This window comes from Danio aesculapii, chromosome 23 (genome assembly GCF_903798145.1).
Source record: "Danio aesculapii chromosome 23, fDanAes4.1, whole genome shotgun sequence".
NCBI classification, from domain to species: domain Eukaryota; kingdom Metazoa; phylum Chordata; class Actinopteri; order Cypriniformes; family Danionidae; genus Danio; species Danio aesculapii.
In genome coordinates this window covers 17,192,741-17,200,018 of record NC_079457.1, presented here as the reverse complement: position 1 = coordinate 17,200,018, position 7,278 = coordinate 17,192,741, and positions in this window count along the sequence as shown.

The window sequence follows — 7,278 nt, the reverse complement described above, 5'->3', positions numbered from 1 at the left end:
AGGACATTGTGATGAAGCATTCCAAAGGGCACTCCTGCAAAAGGTTGATTGTTTGTTTGTTTATTTAGCCAGCAGATGGCGCTTTATTTCTTCGTTTGTAGTATAGATGGTTTGCTTATAGAATCTGATGGTGGTTCCTCTGAGGTCAAATGTACTACACAAATTTTTAGCGCACAGCATCAGAAGAGGACTTATTACTGTCAAAAGTATTGTTTTTTTTTTTTTTTTGTTTTTTTTTGTTACTGTCATTAGTTTTAATCTTTAAGCATCCCCTGTGAGTTTTCAAGCTGTACAGGTTGCAGGAGTACTCTTGTAAAGGGATAGTTCAGCTAATAATGTCATTTTGTCGTCGTTTATTGAGCCTCAAGTTGTTCTTATTTAATTTTTTTTTATTCTGTTTAAACACAAAAGAAGATATTTTGATAAATGTTGGTAACTAGATGCTTGACTATCTATTGAGTCCTATAGAAAAAAAGGAGGAAGAGGGAGCTCCTGGATTAATTAAAAAAATATCTTAAATTGTGTTCTGAAGATGATCGAAGGTCTCTAGATCGGACTTTATCTATTGAGTTCCATGGTAAGAAGGAAAAAGGGAATCAATGGATATGTCAACTGTTTGTTACCAAGACTCTTCTAATTTTGTATTTTTTTTTTTATTTTAACAAGAAACAACTCCGTTTTAGAACAACTTTGTGGTGAGTAAATGGTGAGTACATTTTCATTTGACACTGAACTGTCCCTTTTAGTGCCGTGTAATTTTATTTGTGTGACGCTTTGGAGAACAAGCAATTATATACATTGTTTTTTTAAATCTAAAATGGGATTAAAACACTCAAACCTCTGCATATTGTAAAACAAAATCCAGCCTTGTTGTAACATTATCTGTTGCTGCCCCATTAAATGTAAGTGTATCCACAGTATCATTTTGTCCTATTGCAGATTTTGACACCCCAGTCTCAGGACAGGCAGGATTTCACTCACAGAGGCACAGGGCATCTTCTATGAGTTTCAGGTATACTTGATATGCCCCAGTGTTTTGTTAACTTAAGCCTTATTAAAATAAGCCTTAAGGTGTATTGTATTTTAACTGTACTGTTGTATCATTTGGTGTATATAATATAATGGTAATATCATTGACCTTTTAAAAAATTCAAATAGTTCAATATTGAAATGAAAATTGGCCAAATGCACGCTTAAATTATTAGTAGGGCTGGGTGATTTGGCCTAAAATCCAAATCTCGATTAATTGAACATTTTAACTCGATTACGATTAATAAACAATTCTTATAATTTTTTTTTGCTCTCATAGTTCACTGATAAGTTTTGTACAGTAATTATGCTCACATATTACAAGTGAGAGATTTCTGAATGTAAGGTGCTTTGCTTCATTTAGAATAATTGAAGGACTATCGATGAATCTACTATTGATGATTATTTATTGAACATCAACGCTGAACAACTGAAATTAAAACACACATTACCTGAAACCAGCAGTCACTTTTTTCTGATTAAAAATTGAAAAATAAACAACTTGCAAATTCGGAAACAAAGTTAATTATTTTCAATGTTCTTCATATTAGAAGTATAAAATAAGCAGCATCTCTTTGAACAGTGAATTTTTTGCATCTTCTCTAAACATATTTTAATGTACATAATCATTTTCATGTAATGGAAAATATGCCATCTCAAGACATCTCTGGTGCAGCTTCCAGTCATCTTTATTGTAGTGTAAATGTGCGATTTGTAGTTACATTTTTTGAGAGGTGCGCAGGTATGCGACCACACAAAGGCTGCTCCGTACCACACCTGTGTGTTCAACGCAGAAGTCTAAATCAGCCTTAACAGAGCAGGGTCACGCGACTCCACACATGGTAGGGAAACTAATTGAATGAATTTTGATTGTTTTATTTTTAAAAAGATAAATGGATAGATAAGTAACCACATTGATAGTGGGCTTTGAAAGTTAGAGTAATCGAAACACTCGTTTGTTAATATAGATGGAAAAGACTCTCAAGAACTTGTTTTTTGTTTTTGTATTTTAGGTTTTTACCATGTATATTTTAAAAGGTTTGGTGTTTTTATATTATGGAATCCTATTTTTACCTAAAAATGAAAATTCTTTTGTTAATTACTCAAAGTGTCAGTATAAGGCACACGTTCACAAGAACGATGTGCTGTTACGCTTCTGTTGTGTTTCGGAGGAAAACAAGGAAACAAACTATTTTAACATTTTGTCAGTTTAGTGGATAATTCGTACGAGTTCAGTTGTATGTTGAAAATGTAGAATTTTTAAAAGGAGGTGTGGCACTAGATCCCACCCCTAAACCCTATCGTCATTGGGGGATAAGCAAATCGTACTACAAGTCTGGAACCATTGCTGTCTATGGAGGATGAGGGAGCTCTTGGATTTATCTTAGTTTGTGTTCTGAAGATGATCGGAAGTCTCTGGATTGGAACAACATGAGGGTGAGTATTAAACAGAATTTTCTTACTTGGGTAAACCATTTGAAAAAAAAAAAAAGTGGCAGCCAATTTAATACAGTGTTTTGTCTAATGTCAATATTTTTACAATACTTTATATTTGTCAAATGCAAATGTTTAAAATTTACCTTTAATGATGTTAAAATCCATGCATTTCAATATTCAAAGCACATGCTTTATTCTTTATCCGGCCTTTAGCATACATCTGCATGATGTGGGAAAAAGGCTCTACGAATGTTAAAAATGGATGACTAAAAAGCCTGTGCCTGGAATTATGCCAATGTTGATTTGTTTGTTTGTTTGTTTGTTTGTGTGTGTGTGTGTGTGTGTGTGTGTGTGTGTGTGATAAAGCTGTTGCTGAGCAGGAGAAATAATGAGATTATCGATCACCACAGAAATTCCATGTTTTGTGTGACATCCAACTTTTTCAGTTGGTAAGTAATATTTATACTGTTTGCCTTTATACGACCAATGTTTCTGTTTGTGATGACACTTAATTTTAATGGTCCATTTGAGTATTAGTAGACGGTCTGCTTAATATCTGTTGATGCTGCTCCTTCAACTGACATTTAACTGTCTTTTAGAAATTTTGCAAGTACATGTCAACCCTAACCCCTACCTAACGGTCTACTTATAAACTAATGAGAATTAGTTGGCATGTAGATGCAATGTAACTTAAATTCAACAAATGGACCATCAAAATAAAGTGACCAAAATTGAAGAGTTGATGAACATAACTGTTTTATCTTTAATAAAAAAACAAAAATTGAAATATGAGAGAGATTTTTAACTGGAGAGGAGGATCCGTCCGATGGTTGAACCTAGGGTCCAGGAGGAACAATGTGGTTTTCGTCCAGGCCGTGGTACACTGGACCAACTCTATACCCTCACCAGGGTGCTCGAGGGTTCATGGGAGTTTGCTCAACCAGTTCACATGTGTTTTGTGGACTTTGAGAAAGCATTTGACCGTGTCCCTCGTGGCATTCTGTGGAGGGTGCTCGGGGAGTATGGGGTCAGAGGCGCTCAGTTAAGGGCTGTCTCGTCCCTGGATGAACAGAGTAGGAGTCTGGTTCACATTGCCGGCAATAATTCAGAAGTGTTTCCAGTGCATGTTGGACTCCGGCAGGGCTGCCCCTTGTCACCAATTCTGTTCATAATTTTTATGGACAGAATTTCAAGGCGCAGCCTAAAGCTGGAGGGGGTCCGGTTCGGGGCCACAGGACTTTATCTCTGTTATTCACAGATGATGTTGTTCTGTTGGCTTCAACGAACATGGACCTTTAGCATGCACTGGGGCTGTTTGCTGCCGAGTGTGATGTGGCTGGGATGAGAATCAGCACCTCCAAGTCCGAGGCCATGGTGTTCCACCGGAAAAAGGTGGTTTGCCATCTCCAGTGAGGGAAGGATGGAACATGAGATTGACAGGCGGATTGGTGAAGCAGTAATGCGGTAAACGTACCGGTCCGTAGTGGTAAAGGAGCTGAGCCGGAAGGCAAAACTTTCGATTTACTGGTCAATCTGCGTTCCCACTCTCATCTATGGTCATGAGCTTTGGGTCATGACTGAAAGGACAAGATCTCAGATACAAGCGGTCAAAATGAGTTTCCTTCGAAGGGTGGCAGAGCGCATTCTTATAGATAGGGTGAGGAGCTCTGTCACCCGGGAGGAGCTTGGAGTAGAGCTGCTGCTCCTCCACATCGAGAGAAGTCAGCTAAGGTGGCTCCGGCATCTGTTTCGGATGCCTAACTAGGCAGGTGTTCCAGGCATGTCCCATTGGGAGGAGGCCTCGGGGAAGACCCAGGACACGCTGGAGGGACTATGTCTCTCGGCTGGCCTGGGAATGCCTCGGGATCCTCCCGGAGGAGCTGCAGGAAGTGTCTGGGAAGAGGGAAGTCTGGGGCTCTCTCCTAAGACTGCTGCTCCCACGACCCAGCCCCGGAAAAGCGGCAGAAAATGAATGAATGAATGAGATATTTGAACTTATCAAAGTAAAATTTGAAAATTATGACAATTCAATACAAATAATAGCGTTTTTTACAAGTTATATGTAAGTTTAATAAAACTTTTATTATGTTTTATATAGTTATATTTAATGTCACACTACATTAAGCACCAAACCAATTTCCAGGTGCTCACATGAGAACCAAACTGAAAATAATTGTGCATCTCTGCTGTAATGAATAGCAAAAAATTAAATAATAATAATAATAATAATAATTGTAATTTATTAATATACAATCATGGTGATGAACATTTTACTTAGCTGGACTTGGAGTTGGCTCAAACCTCTTAAGTTGTTTATAATACTGTTAAAAAACAATGAATATTTTTGACATCTTAATTTCACACGTTTATGCCTTAAATTCATCCAGTTCCAAAACTTCAGCTCCATAAAGCTTTTGGCCCTTTGTGTAGTTTTTTTGTTATATGGTATTGTATTGAGATGTATCTGCATTATGTCAGTGTTATTATAAATATGATGCAGTGTTAGGCTATCCAATAATACTGGATAAATTAGTGGTAGGCACTGGCCTATGAAGTGAGCTGTGAGTTAAATATGCACCCTATCTTGCCCAAACTTGCTGTGAATGTGATGGTAAAAGTTGTATTCTTATTTAGTAGCCCAAGTACACGTTTTGCTTAATGTTTAACTGCTAAAACACAAGACACACTTTAACACATGCAGTGTTGGCACAACGATCAGGACAGTTTGGCGGGATGATCCTGGGCCTAAACTGACAGTTAATCGGAGCTTGCATGAATTAAACAGCACAAGTGTCAGTGAGCGCGGGCCGTTTAGTGCACGGGTGACCCGGAGGCAGGAGCGGGACCGCAGAGCACCGCTGCCCGGGAGAGCAGTGCTCAATAATGCAACAGAAACCGGAGAGCTAGCGCCGCGGTATAGCTGTTATTTCCTGAGAAACGCGAGTCAGCCGCACCTCACGTCACACACAAATCTTTGAACACGTTTTCCCGCATAGGCTACTACTAATGCTTGTTGTTTTTTCTGCAGTTGTAAGATTTACTACCTTTTACCTGGGTTACATCTGTCCTTGAGCCGTGTCACTCCTGTTTGACCCAGAAGCCCCGGTCTTCATCTTTTATTCAAGCAGGGATTAACGGCGTGTACATCAGTGACGATAAACTCCAGGTTAATAACGGCTCAAACAACATGTCCGCCCGCGACCCTTTAGTTCCCAAAACAAACCTTGCGGTGCATTCTCGCCCTATTTTATTGCAAATTTCTGTCGGTTAAATAAGGAATGAAGTATTGGGATAGTTTGATCAAAACAGGCTAACAGATAAGACATTCACTGAGTAGTTGTAGTCTACATATTGGTCTGACAGTGAAAAATAGACATTTTCTCCTGCAGAACTTTTTAAAATTAGGCCTGTTATATGATTGAATTATTTTCTTCATATTTTCGGATGAAAGTATCTTCTGGCCACCGAGAAAGCAGCACTTTTAATAGGTCACTTTATTAAGGGATGTCCCAATCAGGTTTTTTTGCCCAAGAGTCTGAGTCATTTGATTTTGAGTATCTACCGATACCGAAACCTGATCCGATACTTCTATAATACATTAAAAAAAGACTAAAGAAGAGTAAAGAAACAGGATGGAGTCAATCTAGTGTACGGTAAAGCTTAGTAGAGATATGGGAGCTAGGGACAAAATCCATATGACGAAACATGGGGTACATCTGATAACAGGACACGTAGTTTCTCCGAAATCATCTTATAAAGGGCTGGCAGAGCTTTCTTGGTGAAATAGTGGTGAGATGGCATTTCAAATCAAGGTTCTACGTGCTCCATGAAGAATTCCAAGGTTCTCTACAAAGGCAAATGGCAGGTCACTCAATGCAATCATTAGTGCTATCTTGGCTGTGATGTTCTGTGCCTTCACGCTGTCACAGGGCATTTTTTCTCTCTCCTCTTCAAACTCGCCTGCAGCGTGAGCTGACTCTCCTTCAGTTGGGTTGCCTGGGTAAACTCGCTGCATTGTGTCGGGTGTTTGTTTTTGAGGTGTCTTATCGGGTTTGTTGTTTTAAATGTAGCCTTTTCCTTTTCACCTCTTGCAATCCCAAGTTTACATATCTCACAGTTTACTATGGCAATGTTGTCGTCATTAACTTTATAATACCTCCAGGCCGCAGACATACTCACGCTTTCCACTTTATGCTGCTTTTGTGTTCTACTTTGCCGGCATTTAACCAATAGCGTCTCTTCAACAAAGTGATGTCATGCTGCACGCGTTGCTGTTTCTGTATGAAGTCAAGAAAGAGGTCTAACTCTGTGCCTCCGCATATTTATAGATGTTAAAAGATAATCAGTATATATATATATATATATATATATATATATATATATATATATGAGTCCATATCGGGAGGTAACATCTGATTCCGATCAAGTCTGAAACCACATGTTTGGGCCCGATTTCTGAATCCAGTTGCTTTAGAAAGGTTGAAAAGTAGCCTAAATGAAAACCGCAATAGTTGCCAGTTAAATTTTGTTACTCTTTTACTGGTTGCTGTAATGTTGATCTCCATTATTATGTACGCATATTTGTGACTGACAAATCACAAGTGTCAATGTTTTAATATATTTATGTCATCTTAAACGGCCACCAACTCTCACTCATCCCAGTGAAATATTTTTCCCCTGCAGTATTTGTTGTATGTCAAAAAAAAAAATATATATATAAAAAACATATATTCTCACTCCAGGCTAAAACCAAAAGTTGGCAGCCCTGTCTTAAAGCTGACTAAATAAGCTTTCCATCTATGTATACTTTAT